Source organism: Stigmatopora argus, chromosome 19 (assembly GCF_051989625.1).
Source record: "Stigmatopora argus isolate UIUO_Sarg chromosome 19, RoL_Sarg_1.0, whole genome shotgun sequence".
Taxonomy (NCBI): Eukaryota; Metazoa; Chordata; class Actinopteri; order Syngnathiformes; family Syngnathidae; genus Stigmatopora; species Stigmatopora argus.
In genome coordinates, this window is record NC_135405.1 from 5808150 (window position 1) to 5827791 (window position 19642).

Consider the following 19642-nt stretch of genomic DNA (forward strand, 5'->3'; position numbering starts at 1 on the left):
AGGTTGTCGAGAGGTCGTTACCATCAATGTTAAAAAAAATGTCCAAATGTGAATCATCACAATGGTTGTGAAGATAAGATTGTTGAAGGGTAAAAGAAGACGACAAGTATTAGTTGGCCAGACCACGTGAAAACATGAGAAAGTGTGTAGGTGGTTTGGAGATCCGTGTGTTTCAACATTTGGGTGTGCGTGGGCAGATGAGATGCCAGGAAGAAAGAGAGAAAGAATGGTCGAGAGAGCAGCAGCTTGTGTGAAAAGTGTACCGCAAAAGTGTTTTCGCACAATGGGGATTTCTCCGCGTTGATCTCGGTGAATTCTATGCCCGTCTCCTGCAGCGGTGGTGACATGAATATTCATGAGGTCGTCTTGTCTTTGGTAAAAGCCTCTTGTTGTTCCGTGCCATACTTGGGCAGTAGTAGGGGACTTTGTACCCTGCTGAGGCAAATCAATGTTTCATTGCACTTTTCATCATCAGAGTCACAACAACCGAGCTATTGTTGTTTTATGTATCCAAATGTAGTCATGTGATTTATCTGGCATGCCATGTCATTATCTCTGCTTTACATTGAAAATGTGCTTGTACATGCAAAATAAGGCCTATGGCGCTCTGTTCATGAATAAGTTATTAGAATTTCCTGTCCAGCAGACGCACCATTTGGCTCAGCCCTACCCCTCTACTCGAGGCTGTATTTTTTTTCCTTTCTCTCACGTGGTTCTCCATAACATAAAACACGTCTACATATTTACACGTACACACACCTTTTTACCCCTTTTGGCTTCGCAAGCCTATTTCTCCTCGGGCTTCCGGAGTGTTCTGTACGCCTGCATCTCTTGCTCTTATGTAACTGTAAGAAGGAGGGCAAGCAGAGGAGCAGGCTGTCTTTATGTGCTGGCTTCATTGAGCCTCACTCATGCCCAGGGGTGTGTGTTAAACCCTGCAAACTGCGCAGTGGAACATACATAAAGACAAGAGTGAACCCTCAGAGAAAAAAACCACGGCATCCTTCTTACAGAACCTGACCTATCCATCCACATGCATGTTTAAGGCGAAAATGAATAGGCTTGATGCGCCTGCACCTATTTATCAGGCTGCATTATGTTCCCTTTATTTGTCAGTGAACTAATGTGGTGTGGCGGTGGAGGGGTAGAGTAGCCTTAGCTGACGAAATGGGCTTTTATTATGGAATGGATGTATCCTTTAATGGCTCAGAGTGAGAAAGCGAGGGAGGAAAACGTGAATGTCTGCTGAGAGAGTGAGAAATAGGTGGCGCTAATGGAATGTAACATCATCCAATCATTTTTAAGTCTGAATAATTCCAAAAGGCTTTTTATGGCAACAAATTCCCCGTCGTTGTGAGGCGATTACAAGTGTACACAGTCTGATGTAACTCTGCCTTGTTATGGCTTGATAATAATAGGAGTGCACACTTCGGTTACAGGTTGAGTGCTAGATTTTCTGTCAGGGTTATTAAGAGTACATCAGCTCTCATTAATGTTTCATAGATAAGTGCCACTAGAACATTGTAGCTGGTAAATACCTCCAATCAACCCAGCCTTGGCTTACTTTGTGGCTCAGTGGGACCATTACTCCAGCTTGCTTGCATAGAATTTACATGTTTCCTTTAGGTGTCTGGTTTCTTTGCACCTGGAACACATGAGCAAATTCAATGAATCAGACACTGATGGGTGTGAGTATGATTGTGCAGTGAAGTGACAGCCGTAGATTATTATAATCTGCATTAAGTGATGGGGTGATAGCACGTTGGATTGGGCCCATGCCTGTCCAATGGACAAGAAGTGCTTTGTTGTAATGGGGACATTTCTGGCTGCATCCAATACTTTCAAAGGATATTACAATATAGGTTGGTGCTAACCGTGTGCGGTCGATTGGTCGCCGGTCTTTTGGTCGCCGTCTTTTGGTCGCCGGTCTTTTGGTCGCCGGTCTTTTGGTCGCCCGGACCGCGACAACGGGCGACCAAAAGACCGACGACCAAAAGACCGCCGACAAAACAAGGTAAAACAACTCGGTCTACGCATCAATAAAAGCCAACAATGGCCATGACAACGGGCGACCAAAAGACCGACGACCAAAAGACCGCCGACAAAACAAGGTAAAACAACTCGGTCTACGCATCAATAAAAGCCAACAATGGCCATGAGCAGTTTCACTGAGCCGACGTATTAGTGTATAAGAGTTTGTATGTACATGAGTTGTCCCCTTAGGAAGGGACGTCAGTCAGGGTCTTAACAAGTTATCCAACAAATAACAATAAAAGTCCGGGAAATTTGGAGCTTTTCTTTAGCCTAATAATTAATAGGGCATTAAGTATGACTAAATAGTATTTTGCAGTTTGTATTTAGGGATTTTGAGCAACAATTTAAATGGTAATTATCAATAACCTTCCGGGCGACCAAAAGATCGGCGACCAAAAAAAGACCGCCGACCAATCGACCGTGTACCAGTGCTAACAGTTAGGATTTGTAATTGGCCTTCTTTAAACACAGATGTGCTGTGCTTTATTTCTGGCGTACACACCTAGGCCACAGGGAGGCAGAATCATACAGTCCTGCAGGAATAGTACCTCATACTGCAGTGACACAGTAGGGTGTTCAAGTATTAGTCTTTTTTGTTTGTAGAGGATAAAGACTATATGCCTACTTTGATTGTTATATTAACTATCTACATGTCCTAAGCCACTGTGTCTGTTGAAATATCTGTTCTTGAAAGGTTGTGAAAACCACTATCAATCGTGACTGTCACATTATTTTTTAGAATGTTTTCGTCTCGGTCAAGGGTGTCAGACTCGGGTTGGTTCGCGGGCCGCTTTAACGCCAACTTGATTTCACGTGGGCCGGACCATTTTAGATATAATATTTAGATTATTATTTTTATAAATGGAGTAAAAGAACTGGATTAAAAACCCTGAATATTCAGTTTTTTATTGATCTAAAAACAATGTTTATTTTAGCTTTTTTTATATATATTTTTAGATTTTACAAAATTATTTTTGAACTAAAAACAGAAAAAATGGATTAAAAAATTACAATTATTGATTTAAAAGGAGGTAAATCAGGAAATTTAATATACATCTATACTCTTCATTTTAATTTGATCCTAAAACAGAAAGTCGGCACTCATGATTTACTTTCCCGGGCCACACAAAATGATGCGGCGGGCCAGATTTGGCCCCCGGCCCGCCACTTTGACACATGTGGTCTAGGTGATATGAGTTTGTTTTGAAAATACATCATTTTTATTTGAATTTGACCTAGAAATTAACTTCACAAACAGCATGCAGTGCTCACTTGTGACGTTTTTCTGTCTCAAATAGAGGAAATCTGAAAAGCATCGGATCATATCTTCAATCTTCTCATGTTCCACTCGATTCATTTTAAATGAGACATTCTTTCAAACATGCTTTGTTTAGAGTCCATTTCTAACCATGTGGAACTTAATTGTTCAGACCAGGCTGATCAAACATTTTGCTAGTTAATCTAACATGACAGCATTCTTTGGCCAATAGAGCTGATGGCCTTTGTTTGCCTCTCACCTGTTGCCCCTCTTAAGGCGTACTGTTATCCTCTAAATGTCAGTGCTAGAAGCCTCCCCCCCAAAGCCTAGCCCTAACCACCAACCTCACCTGGCCACAGCATGTCTATAATTCATTAGCCATCTCAGGTGACCTCTCATAAACATCATGTTATCATTTAGGATCCAGTATCTCATTAGCAGCCCATTCAGCATTCTCAATATTGCTTTTGTGGTTCGACCGGGTCGCCACCTGCTGCCTTTCAGGCCAATCAATCATTCACTCACTGTCAATCATCAGCCAAAATAACCCTTTATTTTCTCTGCGAGCCTAAGTTCAGGTGTATTGGTAGAAACTGAGTCTGCCTCTGTGGTGGCAAATTTCATTGGGGGGTATTACGTCATCTCGTTTTTTTTTATCTTACAAGTTGCCCTGTAGGTTACCCTGGCAACCATGGAGGAAGTGCATGTGCAAATACAAAACAAACACAATATGAGGTGCTCAGCTAGGGGGCATTAAGCAAACAGTCTTCCTGTGCATTGTGGAATCAGGTTAGAAAGACATGTACACTGTGTACTTAACGTTTAATTCCCCATAACTGAGAGGAATCTCGCATAAAAGGTTATTTTTAGATGAATAAACTCTTGCCTTTGTGTGTGTGCTAGTCCTCTGACCCGCTATTAAGACTGGACGAGGGTAACTGTATCTGAGGCGGCTTCATTACTATCCAGTTTGCCTTAAGCCCTCCAGTATGTTTAGAGGCCTTTGTATGTTGCTTTTTGTGTGTGCAAGTGTATGTTAAAGTATCGCCAAATATATTCTGGCAAATGCAGACTAATGTACGGTAGCTCTCATTAGATAAGAGAATTTTTTTCATTTTTATCTTTCTGGTGATTTTGTGAATTAGGCCTGCAAGATTTTGACCTAAAAAAAAAAGAAATAATTGGAATTTTTCTGACAAATATTGCGAATTTTTACATTTCGTACTATTAAATGCAAATAAATAAAAGTGAAGTAAAAAAAAGAATCATCTTAACTTTTACAACAGCCTTGATTAAAATATGCTGACAGACTATGAATATTGTTCAGGACCTGGCTGAAATGTGACGGAATGGCCCGTAAGGCATGTGCAGTTCTCCACCGACCCTTGAAAGCACCACAAATGCTTGGACGGATTACAAGAGTGTACTTTTATGTCTGTTTTCTTCGTGCCTGCAATGTAGTGCAAATGGAAGAATGGTGACATCACTTTTGCTTTCATTCAATTTTAATTTTACATTCCTTTCACTTCTGTGTTAACTCCTACATCAATAAAATAACAGTGCAATCATATAGTGAAATAATGAACAAACCTATTATTCACAGAGTGCCCTTGGACACTTATTTTAAATCTCAACATTTAATTTAACTAATTTTATATTGATACTGATTGCGTAACTATCATTTTTCTTACCAACTAATCACTTGTACATGCGGTGCAGCTACACTGTCTACTGTGTACCAGGGGTAGGGAACCTATGGCTCGGGAGCCATATGTGGCTCTTTCCATGGATTCATATGGTTCTCCACTAACCTGTGAGGTAAAATATGGAAATCACTGGTGAGAGAGCTGAGTCCCAAATGCAGTAATACAAGGGTGTCAGACTCGGGTTGGTTCGCGGGCCGCTTTAACGTCAACTTGATTTCATGTGGGCCGGACCATTTTAGATATAATATTTAGATTTTTTTTAAATAAATGGATTAATTAAAAGAACTGGATCAAAAGCCCGGAATATTCAGTTTTTTAATAGAGCTAAAAAAGTGTTTATTTGAGCTTTATTTCTTAGTAAGGGAAAATCTCTTTTAATCATTATGTTCCATATTAAAGTGGAAAATAGAAAATATTTTTATATTTTTAGATTTTACAAAATGATTTTTTAACTAAAAACACAGAAAAATGGATTAAAAAATTACAATTATTGATTTAAAAAGGGGAAAATCAGGAAATTTAATATACATCTATACTCTTCATTTTAATTTGATCCTAAAACAGAAAGTCGGCACTCATGATTTACTTTCCCGGGCCACACAAAATGATGCTTCGGGCCAGATTTGGCCCCCGGGCCACCACTTTGACACATGTGCTAATATGAGCGTCACTGTGGCATTGACACTATCTATACCACCACTTTAATCATAATTTTTTTTTTATTACTCTTCTGCATGCATGAGATCATTAATACTGATTTATTAGCAACAGCATAGCAATGTTGTCAAAAGAATTCAGAGATTTTTTGTCATTTAAAAGTGGTGAAATGACAAAAAAATCACACTGTTCATGTATTTTTACTTTTCAATTCTGAGAATGGCTCTCAAGAAATAACATTAGAAAATATGAATTGGTTATGGCTCTCCCTGTCAAAAAAGTTCCCGACCGCTGGTCTAGACAAAAGGGTTTCCCCTTTCCATTTCTGAGCCACGGTAATACATGGTAATGTCCCTCTGGGATAGCCGGCGATCTTTACTGTTTTTGTATAAGGTCTGGATTAGAGGCAGTATGTGGCTGACTAAAAATGGTGCTGTCTCCTCATCGGGCCACAAAGCTTTATTGTCTTTAATGAACATCTCCTGACGACATTTTGTGGGTGTGAATTAGAGAGAAAATCTCTAGCGTGTGCATGAAAATAAGATGGTGACTTTGCCCTGAAAATAAAAAGAGGAGTCGCGTAGGGCAAGGGTTTCAGACTCGGTTTGGTTAATATTTAGATTTTTTTAAATAAATGAATTAAAAGAACTGGATTAAAAGCCCTGAATATTCAGTTTTTTATAGATCTAAAACAATGTTTATTTTAGTTTTTTTAATATATATTTTTAGATTTTACAAAATGATTTTTGAACTAAAAACACAGAAAAAATGGATTAAAAAATTATAATTATTGATTTAAAAGGGGAAAATCAGGAAATTTAATATACATCTATACTCTTCATTTTAATTTTTTCCTAAAACAGGAGGTCAGCACTCATGATTTACTTTCTCGGGCCGCACAAATTGATGTGGCGGGCCAGATTCGGCCCCCGGGCCGCCACTTTGACACCGTATGACATGTTTAAAAAAAATAAAAATAAAGACTGCTTTTTTTCCCCTGTCAATGTAGCTTATTTCCCACTGTAGAATGAATTTAAAAGAATCATAGAACAAACACAGTGACAAAAAAAGTCAAAAGGCCTCACGTAATTGTTTTATTCGCCACTTGTTTTTACAATCCTACTTCCTCAGTGTTTATTCCGTCAAGAATTATAAAAGCCAAGTTCAACCTTTAATGTGTTGATTTTCTCTCAACACCATCTCACACTGTAGTACTAAATCATTTGCGACAGAATGTCAAAGCTTTCTAATTAAAGTGCCTGCTCCACACTCCACAGATGGACTTGACTGCTAAAACTCTGCGTTTTGGCGTGTACTTTAGTTGTTGATAGCGTACATTTCAAGTTGATTTTGAAACAAAACACACTTTTCCCCAAATGAGTCCCAATGCTAACAGTTTTAGTATTATCATCCTTTCTTCATTTCCGCTTATTCTCGCAAGAGGCGGGCGGGGGTGTTGGAGCCTTTCCCAGCTAATAATCGACAGTAGGCAGGTTACAACTAGAATTGGTTTCCACCTAATCACAATTTGTTATCATCACATGAATTCCGATTTTGAGTCATTCTCGAAAAAATAACCCATGTTAGAGATTCATAGCCACAAATGAAAGTCACTTAGATCTGATTTGGCATTTTCATATTCTCATTCCAGTTAGATAATTTTCACTTTAATGGTGTCGCATCTCATATACCACACACCACAAAGTTTTATAGAAATACTATATAAAGACCAACAAATAACATATTTATTCTCATTGCAATCTTGTTTTGTCGAGCTCCACTTTAACATTAAATGTGTATGAAAACTTGCGTCTGGTAAAGCTAGGTCTTTTCTTTTGAATGTGACTATTGTATAACCACATACAAATGCGCCTCTTGTTTTCACAGTAGCTTTTTTTTTAGGAAACATCCAGTGAATCAGTAGTTTTCCAGCCATTCTACTACAATACAAATGCTGGATTGTGTGATTGCTTTGACCCCCACAGACTTCATATGATTAGAACTCAAGATGTTTTGTAATTTTCAATGATGTAAGAGGAGTTTAAGGTCAGACGAAGGGCTCTTAAAAATATCACCTGGCCCTTACAGACTTCAGCAAAGTTTGTTTACGCCAGTGGTGGGCCGTCAGGGCCTTCAAGGCCTTCTCTGCTGGCCTAAGAAATATCTGAATCATATATTATATTTTGTCCATCAATACTTGTGAAATAATTCCAAATTGTCTGTTAGCTTCCTTTCATTGCTTTTCCCCCTGGTTGCACTGCTTCTAGATGTGTGTTTTCATATTGAAGCATTTAACCAATCACATTTCAGCCATTATTTGTTGCCAGGGTCAGAAATCTGCCTCAAAGCCTTCACAATCAGTTCTGCAGGCTTTGCTGCATTAAACAAGCATCGATAAGACTGTTGCTTTAACCAATCAGATTTCGAGTTGGCAACACCACAATGCCTTGTCGCAGGCGTAGGGATACGTCATCGCTTTCACCAACTATGATTGGCTAGTGATAGAGTGGACTAGCCAGAGCTACCAAACTGTATCTGGAGCGAGCTGCACAAACAAATATATTGTTGTGTTGATTTATAGCTATTTTCAAGACGGACTATGGCAGAAATACGACAGGACAGGCTCGACTTTCAGCATTAGCTTCGATGGCGATAGAAAAGAAGAAAGAAAGAAAGGAGGATGGATATTGTGTACAGTTCAAAAGGATTTTTGGTGAGTAAAATATGGCTATATTCCTAAATAATATTTCAACTGTGGGCCCGGTTCTGATATCTGAAAAGCTCCAGTGTTTGTAGTTAAGCTCCAGTGTTTGTAGTCAATCACTAAATGCTGCTAGGAAGTGGATTTTACCCCATTTTGGGGCAATGTTTGCCCGTACGCCATTGACGTTCATCGTTGTCTTTTCCCGGGAAAATCACCCCCTTGGCCTGGTTTTAATGTCTGAAAAGCTCCAGTATTTGTATTTAATCATGAAATGCTGCTAAGAAGTGGATTTTACCCCATTTTTGTGCATTGATTTATTGATTATTTTTTATGTGTCGCAGCTGTAGCTGCAGTAGAGGTTTTATAGCCATAAAATAGTTTTTGAGGGTTGGATTGATTCGTTGAAGGCGCTACGAGAAAATGCACGGACCGCCACTGGTTTACCCCGAGAACTATTTCTATTTGAGTGATGTTCTGGGGTGATTCAGCCTCACCTGATAACGGAAGCAAGGCTTAGTTTTAGGGCAAAGGATGAAATGATGTAAGTCATCATACTCTTTTGATTGGGAGAACTTCATCCTCTTACTGTTTCCAGCAGACAGGCGGTCTCAACTGACCAATAAGCGCGTGCTGCCAGCCGCCCACTTGGTGACTCGGTGTACGTGTGGGCGCATACGGCGAAAAGGCTGCTGCCGGTTTCCATTTTTACGATTATTTATAGTACGTGTTACAATGTCAGTGAAGACACTTGTCTTTCTTATTATAATACATAAAGAAGATAACATCTTATTGGTGAATGATGAAAAAAGTCCTTCATGGTCAAATTATCAGGAGTAGTTAGATCACTTTTACTATTAAAATAATAATAATTATGTTCAATTATCAAAGTGATTTTTATAGGTATTGATAGGAACCCACCCAAAATAAGTCCTGATTTCATAATTTCATAATTAAAGGCTATTTTATTCCATACTTTTTTTTAATTTGAACATTTTCAAGTCAGCAAATCCCATATGTATGATGTCAATTTTAACTTTTAAGAAATCCCCTTGTTGGCTTTGAGAAATCACAAGCAATAGTTGTTGTTTTTTTTTAGATGAAGTGACTAAATATAGATTTATTGGCCTGTGCGGCAACTGAGATTTCACACACATAACATCACAGCAGGGCATGATTGTTCAGACCATTATGTGTGAATAGTACTTTTTATTTTATTTCTTTTGATCATTTCTGAGATGTGCCCATTATTTGATCGAAGTCCCTTTGTATTCAATTCACTGGAGATGATGTGGAGAGGCCCATATCTGTCTAAATAAGGCAATCCATCCATTTTATTTTCTCTCTCACAGTTGGAAAAAAAAAGAACAACAACATCAAACTATGAGGTCAATACACTGTGGCAAGGGACAGATGAAGACAAGACTTTCAAAAATTCCTCCTATGAGCATAGTAACCTCTAGAATTCTCAAATGACACAAGTTTAGGACAATAATCCTTTTTTTCTGTCCTTTTTTTGCCTGCCTCTCTCTCAATGTTGGTGACCTTGAAGGGATTAAATATTCGGTACCCGGACATTTCGTCGACGGACAGTTCGTCGCCGGACACTTCGTCCCCGGACGGTTCGTTGAACGGACATTTCGTCGACGGACATTTCGTCGACGGACAATTTTCGTTTTATTTATTGCCTTTTATTTTAATGTCAAAGTCCCTTTAAAAAATCTGAAGTAAAAACTCTGTCTCTCATGATTATAATTTTGAGAGAGATTACCTGGTTGATAATAATTATTCATGCAACAAAACAATTGTTCGCGAGGTTGAGGTTAGGTTAACCCTAACCACTAACCTTAACCACTATCCCCTAACCACTAACCTTAACCACTATCCCCTAACCCTAATCCTAACCACTAACCTTACGAATTGTCCGTGGACGAATTGTCCGTGGACGAAATGTCCGGCGACGAAACGCCGGCGACGAAATGTCCGGTCATGAAATATTCAACCTGCATACAAGAGTTTGAATACCGATGTGTCTATGTCTTAGCTAGATGTATCAAGCAACATTATTGATTCATGTTCCCGCTCAGGACATAATTAGCATTGAGTTTAGAAACAGATGAGGAGAAATAATGGCCAGCCAATATCTTTGTCATCTTCATAAGCCTTGGACACCACCTCTAATAATAACATTATTTGATCTATTTTTTAGACACAGCACATCACAGCCATTACAATATTTTCTCATTGAATGGTATCACAGGGAATCCAAAGCAGAGGAATGCGTAGCAGTGGAAGAAGAAATACTTGGAAACAAAAAGTTGTCTGTGTTCATCAGTAATTAGAATTATTATTTTTTTCACCCTGTATAAAGTCTCCTTTTCGCCTTTGGCTTGTCAGCTCCACCATGTTGGATTTAGAAAGCACTTGTTCAGCGTGAAAAGGCCTGTCTTTCATTTTTTGGGGGAAAATATTATAAAATATGACAGTTGGCCCTCTTGTCAGTCACCACAGCTGTAGATTAGCTGGCGCTGACGCTTGGTCCTTCCTGGGAACATGTGCTTTGTCCTTCCTTTCAGTACCTTTTACGTTGAACATTGTATAATTTCATAACCTTTACTGTCACACCCTTATTGTCTCTTCCAACCACTCCTTGACAGCATTTTTTTTCCTCCCTCAAGCACAAAATGTGGCTTGCCACAGCAGGACAAAAAGTCTGAGTCGACTACTTGCAACCGTCTTTTCTTGACACCCAAATACAGTGTGAATACAGGAACAGTAACAACGAAGGGAGAAGGCTGATGCAGTCCAAATATGAAACATGCATGGTCGGCTGATTGAGCATGGTAAATTGCCCCAAGGTGCGAGTGTGAGCTTGAATGGTTGTCCGTCCCCTGGTGCACTGCGATTGGCTGACCGCCAATTCAGGGTGTTCCCCGTCTAGTGTATTTAGTTGGCGGGCTCCAGCACCCCCCGTGACCCTTGTCAGGATATGCTGTAGAAAAAAAAATAATGAAATGAAAGATGTGGTACTCGGACGTTTCGTCGAAAGACGTTTGGTCCCCGGACGTTTGGTCGACCGGACGTTTGGTCGAACGGATGTTTGGTAGAACGGACGTTTGGTAGAACGGACGTTTGGTCGAACGGACGTTTGGTCGACCGGACGTTTGGTAGAACGGACGTTTGGTCGCCGGGTTGTTACTGTTGAAACCAGCTCTCAAAATTATAATCATGAGAGAGAGAGAGAGTTTAATATCAAAATATCAACAGTAAACTCTGTCATAATTTGACAGCGAGCGAACCCGGCGACCAAACGTCCGTTCTACCAAACGTCTGTTCTACCAAACGTCCGTTCGACCAAACGTCCGGTCAACCAAACGTACGGGGACCAAACGTCCGGGGACCAAACATCCGGGGACCAAACATCTTTCGACGAAACGTCCGGTCACGGAAAGATGTACGTATTGCCTTTTTTAGCATAAACGCTTGTTGAATTTGTGAAGGTAAAAAGGGGTCAAATATGTGGTTCAATTGCGCTTTTGCGATATGTTTTTGAATATCAAATCATCTAGAAACAGAAATTATTGCAGGTTGCACAGTTCGAACTCCATGACACGTTTTTGTGGTAGCTGATTGTTTCACTAAAAACCTCTGTATGCCTGCAAATCTGTTTTCTGCACATGCCTCCATCCAGGTCAGGACTTTTCAAACTGACAACTTTATTTTAGCTGTTGAAAAAAGTTGCTTACCAGGAATGGACCCCTGATTGAAAAAAAAAAGGTTAGTAACCACTGCTTTAGAGTTCAAAGACAACTTTTAAATTGTTTGTTTTCACTGCTAAAATGTAGAATTGAGGGTCATTAACATTAAATGAACTATTTTTACTTGAAACAAGGCACAAATACAAATTTGTATTGGGCTTGGGACCTTTGCTTTGTTCTCTTTCGTGTATAGATTTTGATAGATGTGTTAGGACAGGGACAATTTGATTCAAAGCCATTTGTTGTCTTGACAATCCATGGCCTTCCCGCCCTTCCATTTGCAGCCCTTATTGCTTCATGTTACAAACACATGACACATCATCTACTTGATGTGTACCGGTAATTCATAGTTTACAGCATGTCCATCAAGGTCAGTGGTGCATTGCAAACCTCATCACTCATTCTCACACGCACTCACAGAAGCAGCCTACACCGCTTTTGCATTGTCACATCTGCAATGCCCCAGTCTGCTACCACTGCATTATGTTGCATTTGCATCCTCCTCTGCAAAGCTAACTCCCTTCCGCCCCACCCCATAATCTACCTACCTACATTTCCTCTCATACTTTTGCTCTTCTTTCAGTCATCTCCCTCAAATTTCCCCTTCGAGACAAGTCTGCAGTTGCTCATTTTGAGTCCAATGTATGACTTTAATTATTACCAATGAATTCTGCATGAATACCAGCTAAAAAAATGGGTGGGGTGGGGTTGATGCAAGGGAAACACATCAGCTAGAGGAAATTCCTTGTAGGAGGATCCCAGAGTTTCCCACAAATCATCTCCGCCCCTCCCTTCCCCACCTATTTTGCCCACGCTAGCGCTTTCCTGTCGCTTTGCATCACCCTTTCTACATTGATTTCCCCCTGCGTTTTTTTTTTCTTGCTTGGGCTGGAGGGTGGAGGGGTACCCTGTTAGTGCTAATGCTGACGCAAGTCAATGGCATTGTCCCTGCAAGTCTGTGTGCGCATGATCCCAGTTGTACAATGGCGTATAGCACAGGTGTCAAAGTGGCGGCCCGGGGGCCAAATCTGGCCCGCCGCATCATTTTGTGTGGCCCGGGAAAGTAAATCATGAGTGCCTACTTTCTGTTTTAGTATCAAATTAAAATGAAGAGTGTAGATGTATATTAAATTTCCTGATTTTCCCCCTTTTAAATCAATAGTTGTAATTTTTAATCATTTTTTCTGTGATTTTAGTTCAAAAATCATTTTGTAAAATCTAAAAATATATTTTAAAAAAAGCTAAAATAAACATTGTTTTAGATCTATAAAAATGAATATTCAGGGATTTTAATCCAGTTCTTTTAATCCATTTATTAAAAAAATCTAAATATTATATCTAAAATTGTTTTCTTGAGTACAATTTTGACTACTCTACCGACCTATGACAGGTGATATAAAGTACATATATCTATTTCTAAATGTAGGGAGGCAAAAGTAACCACAAGATAAATATACTATATTATATTCATGTACAGTAACACGTGAATTTTAGATGATATAAATATCCGGCCCACGTGAAACCGAGTTGACGTTAATGCGGCACTCGAACCAACCCGAGTCTGACACCCTTGACATATAGTGTAGTTTACATTCATAATTTTAGTACTTTTACTTAATTAGAAGGTGCATTAATATTTGTAGTGATTCAAAGCAAATGACAACCTGAATGATAAACACTGTAAAATTCATTGTATAAAAAACATAATCTTCGGTCTATGTTTTAGTGTAGTGGGGCTTATTAATGATTTTTTTTACAGGTTAATAAGGTTCATGTCTCATTGTGTAAATATATAATACAATATGATCACCTGTAGCTTACAGGCCAGTTTTCTTATAAAATTTAATGGGTGTGACTTAAAGTGAAAAATCATTTTGTAAAATCTAAAAATATATTTAAAAAAAAGCTAAAATAAACATTGTTTTAGATCTATAAAAAACTGAATATTCAGGGCTTTTAATCCAGTTCTTTTAATCCATTTATTTAAAAAAATCTAAATATTATATCTAAAATGGTCCGGCCCGCGTGAAATCAATTTGACGTTAAAGCGGCCCACGAACCAGCCCGAGTCTGACACCCTTGGATTAGAATGTTATTTCATCCCGTATTCGGGAAATTTCCTTGGTTGCAGTAGCAAGACAGACACACAAGACAATGTAGACCTAGGTAAAAAAATGGAGCCAAGGTGGGGACTTTCTGCAGACTGAGACTGAGGTTAAGTATGCAGAATCACCCTTCCAAGCTGATCCGCATAGTCCCTCAGTAGCTGTGAAACATGGAAAAGCTTGATCTTGGGGAGTTCTGGTCTTTGGAAAATATTGGTTTGGGATAGAATGGTCTTGAGTTCAGCACAGCACTGCGCTAGTACTTGTATGCCTACTGCCTGCAGTGGCTTATAACTCCAAGGGTGCAGTGTTGGGCATGCTCTGTGTGTGGCCTCTAGTTACCGCCAGCTGACTGCGCTTCTGAAGCTGAACAAGGCACAAGCTGTTCTTAAAGATCTGTTTGTGTAGCATGCTGAGTTTTTGTTCATTAGTAGTAATCCAAGATCATCACCTCTGAATATTGCATGAGGATGGGGTGGCTCAGTTGTCGTGACACCCCCGTAATATTTTACACACAGAGATGGATTAGTTTATTCTTCTTGGTAAAAAGGAGGCTGGGTTTAGATGCTCGGAAACTGCTGAAATTATGGGAAGTAAGGGGAGGAGAAAAAAAATTAAGAGTGATTGGATTACATCAATGAGGAAAATGTATTTTATACCATTGGAGACTTTGAAATGATTGCATGTTATATTAACAAAGGGATAATACAAAGACAAAAGGATTGGAGTGAAAAAGGCAGCAAGGCTGATTTAGAGCTTCACTAGTTTTGTTTGGATGGCGGTGGGTGCTGTTCTCATTGTGATTGAGGGCGTCGCATTAACACAACTCGGCGAAAATGACACCCCAAGGTCCATAATAGGCAGTGAGGCTGCAAGAACATGACGTCAGAAACCATGCAGCTTAATTGGGATAGGTGTCTCTGCAGTTGGAATATAGTAGGAAATAATGCTGAACAATGGTGTCAAGTACCCTTAATATCAAATAAATTTACTTCAGAAAGCCCACAACATTACTGGGGATGCTGAAAGAGATGAATTCACTCTAATGTTGTATTGATTCAAAAAGTAAGGATTTCATTTGTAAATGAGACGCATTTATACTTTTTGGAGTCCGTTGTTGTAAAAGACTTTGATTGCACTTGTACCCAGTGGCGGTCCGTGAATTTCCTAGCGACGCCTTCAGCTGTCGGAATCAATCCAACCTTCAAAAACTATTTTATGGCTATAAAACCTCTACTGCAGCTACAGCTGCGACACATAAAAAATCATCAATAATAACCTCATACAATTGAAATATTATTTAGGAATATAGCCATATTTTACTCACCCAAATCCATCCTCCTTCTTTTCATGTGTCATTTTCCCTTAAATAGAAGCAACCGTGTGTACTCAAGGGTTTCCAAAAACGACAAGGTAAGGTGTGGCCACTTCATGGTGTAGAGGTTTGTTCACCTGCCTGCCAAGTGGGCAGGTGTGGTTTGGATCCCGGTTGGGAAACATTTTCCCTTAATTATTTCTATATATATATATATATATTTATATATGTGTAGTCAACACTTTCCAATAATGTCAAGGTAAAGTATGGTGTAGTGGTTCTGTTACCTGCCTGCCATGTGGGCAGACAGGGTTCAAATCCCAGTTGGTATTCATTTTTCCCTTAAATAAAAACAACCGTGTGTAGTCAAGACTTTCCAAAAATGACAAAGTTAAGTGTGGCCACTTCATGGTGCAGAGGTTTGTTCACCTGACTGCCATGTGGGCAGTTGTGGTTCGAATCCCAGTTGGGTATTATTTTTCGCTTAAATAGAAACAACCTTGTGTAGTCAAGACTTTCCAATAATGACAGGTAAAGTGTGGCCACTTCATGGCATAGAGGTTTGTTCACCTGACTGCCATGTGGGAGGCTGGGGTTCGAATCCCAGTTGGGAAACATTTTCCGCTAGTTGTTTCTATATATTTGTAGTCAAGACCTTCCAATAATGACATTGTAAAGAGTGGCCAATTCGTGGTGTAGAGGTTCACTCACCTGACTGCCATGTGGGAGGCTGGGGTTCAAATCCCAGTTGGGAAACATTTTGCCTTAGTTGTTTCTATATGTTTGTAGTCAAGACCTTCCAATAATGACAAAGTAAAATTCCAAATTGTCTGTTAACTTCCTTTCATTGCTTTTCCCCCTGGTTGCACTGCTTCCAGATGTGTGTTTTCATATTGAATCCTTTAACCCATCACATTTCAGCCATTATTTGTTGCCAGGGTCAGAAATCTGCCTCAAGATCTTCACAATCAGTTCTGCAGGCTCTGCTGCATTAAACAAGCGTCGATAAGACTGTTGCTTTAACCAATCAGAATTTGATTTGGTGACACCAAGGCCTTCTCGCAGGTGTAGGGATACGTCATTGCCTTGTCGCAGGCGTAGGGATACGTCATTGCTTTTCACCTATGATTGGCTAGTGGTAGAGTGGAGTAGCCAGAGCTAGCAAGCTGTATCTGTAGCAAGCTGCACAAGCAAATATATTGTTGTGTTGAATTAATAGCGGTTTTGTCAACCCGCAATGGCTGAGAGAGGAGAAGAAATGGATTTGTTTGCAGATTTGCTGTCAAAGCCATTTTCAAGACGGACTTTTCAAGAAAAAAAAGCTGGACATCATTAAGAAAGGTTGGTCAACTTACTATACATGGTCATTTTTGCAAGAAAAAAGCCTTACTATACATGGTCATTTTTGCAAGAAAAAAGCCTTACGATACATGGTCATTTTTTCCATAAAAGCCTTACTATACATGGTTATTTTTGCAAGAAAAAAGCCTTACTATACATGGTCATTTTTGCAAGAAAAAAAGCCTTACTATATATAAATGCTCATTTTTGCAAGAAAAAAAAAGCCTTACTATACAGTATAGTAAGGCTTTTTAAATTAATAATACATGGTCATTTTTTCCCAAAAAAGCCTCGCTATACATGGTCATTTTTGGAAGAAAAAAAGCCTTACTATATATACATGGTCATTTTTGCAAGAAAAAAGCCTTACTATACATTGGTCATTTTTGCAAGAAAAAGCCTTACTATACATGGTCATTTTTGCAAGAAAGAAGCCTTACTATACATGGTCATTTTTGCAAGAAAAAAAGCCTTACTACATGGTCATTTCCCCCCCCCAAAAGCCTTACATGGTCATTTTTGCAAGAAAAAAAGCCACTATACATGGTCATCATAAATATTCATGGGCAAAATATAATATACATCAGTCTGTGTTTCAGATACTATTTTAGACCAACAGAGAATGCCTTGCAGGCCCTTATGGTCCACCACTGAGTTATTGTATACAATACAATGAAGCATTCTTTGCGTGTCAAATTTTAAACTTTTAATAGGGGTATGAATATGGGCGTGGTTACGCCTATTGTAGACGGAGCCGAGTTAATAGAGCGCATGCGCAGTAACTATTCCTTTTGCAAGCCTTTCCCACGCTGACCGTCGAACGAGCACGCCACGAGGTAAGACGTTGAGCAATTTACTGGCCTAAATGCGTTTTTATCACGCTATCGGGAGATTTTTCAGCAATCAATCGAGCCCAAAACGCCAACAAATATCTTAGTTTAATGCCAGGTTTAGCACACCGTCGACTCTTTTCCTCACCGGATGTGTGCCGTATGTTACTAGTTAACATTAGCGTTAGTGTCACGATTTGACTTAAAAAGTATGTTGTCCGTTTTCTCTCCATTATTAAGTCGTGTGGCAAGACTTTAAATTTAATCAAACAACGTCGAGTCATCAACCGACAATTTGCTGGATAAATGCTCACTCTAGAATGACATCCAGAGCCACGGCTTAGTTTGTAATAGTAGTTTTCATTACGAGTGCTAAACACCCGTTGCCGATTTGTAATTGTTGTTTTTATCTGTTTTTACAAAAAAAATCATATACAAAACTGTTAAGCCAACTTTCTCCTAACTGTTGACGTCAGTCTGTATATTTGATCGCCGTATACAAAACTATTAAGCCAACTTTCTACTAGCTCACTGGTGACAAAGCGGCGGCCCGGGGGCCAAATCTGGCCCGCCGCGTCATTTTGTGTGGCCCGAGAAAGTAAATCATGAGTGCCGACTTTCTGTTAGGATCAAATTCAAATGAAGATTATACATGTATATTATATTTCCTCATTTCCCCCTTTTTAAATCAATAATTGTAATTTTTAATCCATTTTTTTTCTTTTTATGTTTTTAGTTCAAAAAGCATTTGGTAAAATCTAAAAATAAATATATTTAAAAAATTCTGTTTTCCACTCTAATATTGAACATATTCCCAAAAATATTTTGTTTCCTTTGGAAATGAAAACCAAATTATTATAAGATATTTTCCCTCATAAAGAAAAAAAAAAGCTCAAACAAACTTTTTTTAGATCTATAAAAACTGAATATTTAGGGCTTTTGATAGTTTTTTTAATCCAATTTAAATGGAAAAAAATATCAAAATATTATTTTAAAAATGGTCCGGCCCACGTGAAATCGAGTTGACATTATTGCGACCCGCGAACCAAACAGAGTTTGACACCCTTCTCCTAGCTGTTAACGTCAGTCTGTATATTTAATCGCCTTGTCTGGAAAAGGAAAAATAGCACTTGGCACTCGCTAACTAATTTTCATTCTTTATCTTGATCGTTTATTAAATTTCTTGTAAGATTTCTCTATCCCGTAATTGTTTGGCAACCCAAATACCTTGGTTAAATCAAGTTTTCCCTGTTTAGCATCAAGATAAAACTACTTCCCCCAAAAAACAACTAAGCCAATCTGTTGCATCTCCAGGCTCTATATATGCTAACTTGTGCTTTTTTTGTGTGCAAATTTTCCCTGTTTAGCACCAAGATGCAGCTGTTCTAGCATGCCTAGAGCACTATTGAGGTTATAGAAGAGGAGACTGGGCCAGATGAAGGTAAAACTACACCCCCCAAAAGAAGTTGAATTTCCATTCTATATATTCTAACATTTGTTTTTTTTTTTTTGCATGCAACAGGCCTGAGAGATCTTCCCCGCAAGTTGCCCACTTGAATTATATGGTGTCTCTGTACTTCTGAAAATGCAAATTAAATAAAAGCCTAAATCATCATGATGTTTCACTGGCCATTCATTTCCACAGCTCTTTGACTAAGTCTTTAAGGTAAGAAGGATCTGTTAATGTTAGAGCAGGAATTCTAAGTATTTATTCCCAATTTTGTTTGTGTTTATTCCCCCAGTTTTTTTCTAATTTTATTTCTTGTTAATTCCCCCAGCTTTTTTTCCTAATTTTATTTCCCCCACTTTTTTAAATGTCATTGTTTAAGTGTATATACACCATTTTTTCCAGTGTATATTCCCCCAGCTTTTTTCTAAGTATTTATTCCCCCCACTCTTTTTCCTAATTTCTTTTCAAAGTGTTTATTCCCCATTTT

General features: G+C 38.9%; 1 long non-coding RNA gene across 1 annotated transcript; it reads left to right on the forward strand.

The window, feature by feature from the left end:
* The first annotated feature begins 14062 nt into the window (after window positions 1-14062).
* Window positions 14063-19323, forward strand: LOC144064853 (uncharacterized). Its single transcript, XR_013296913.1, has 3 exons — window positions 14063-17711; window positions 19073-19146; window positions 19228-19323. It is a non-coding gene; the product is annotated as an uncharacterized LOC144064853 (long non-coding RNA).
* The last annotated feature ends 319 nt before the right edge of the window (window positions 19324-19642 follow it).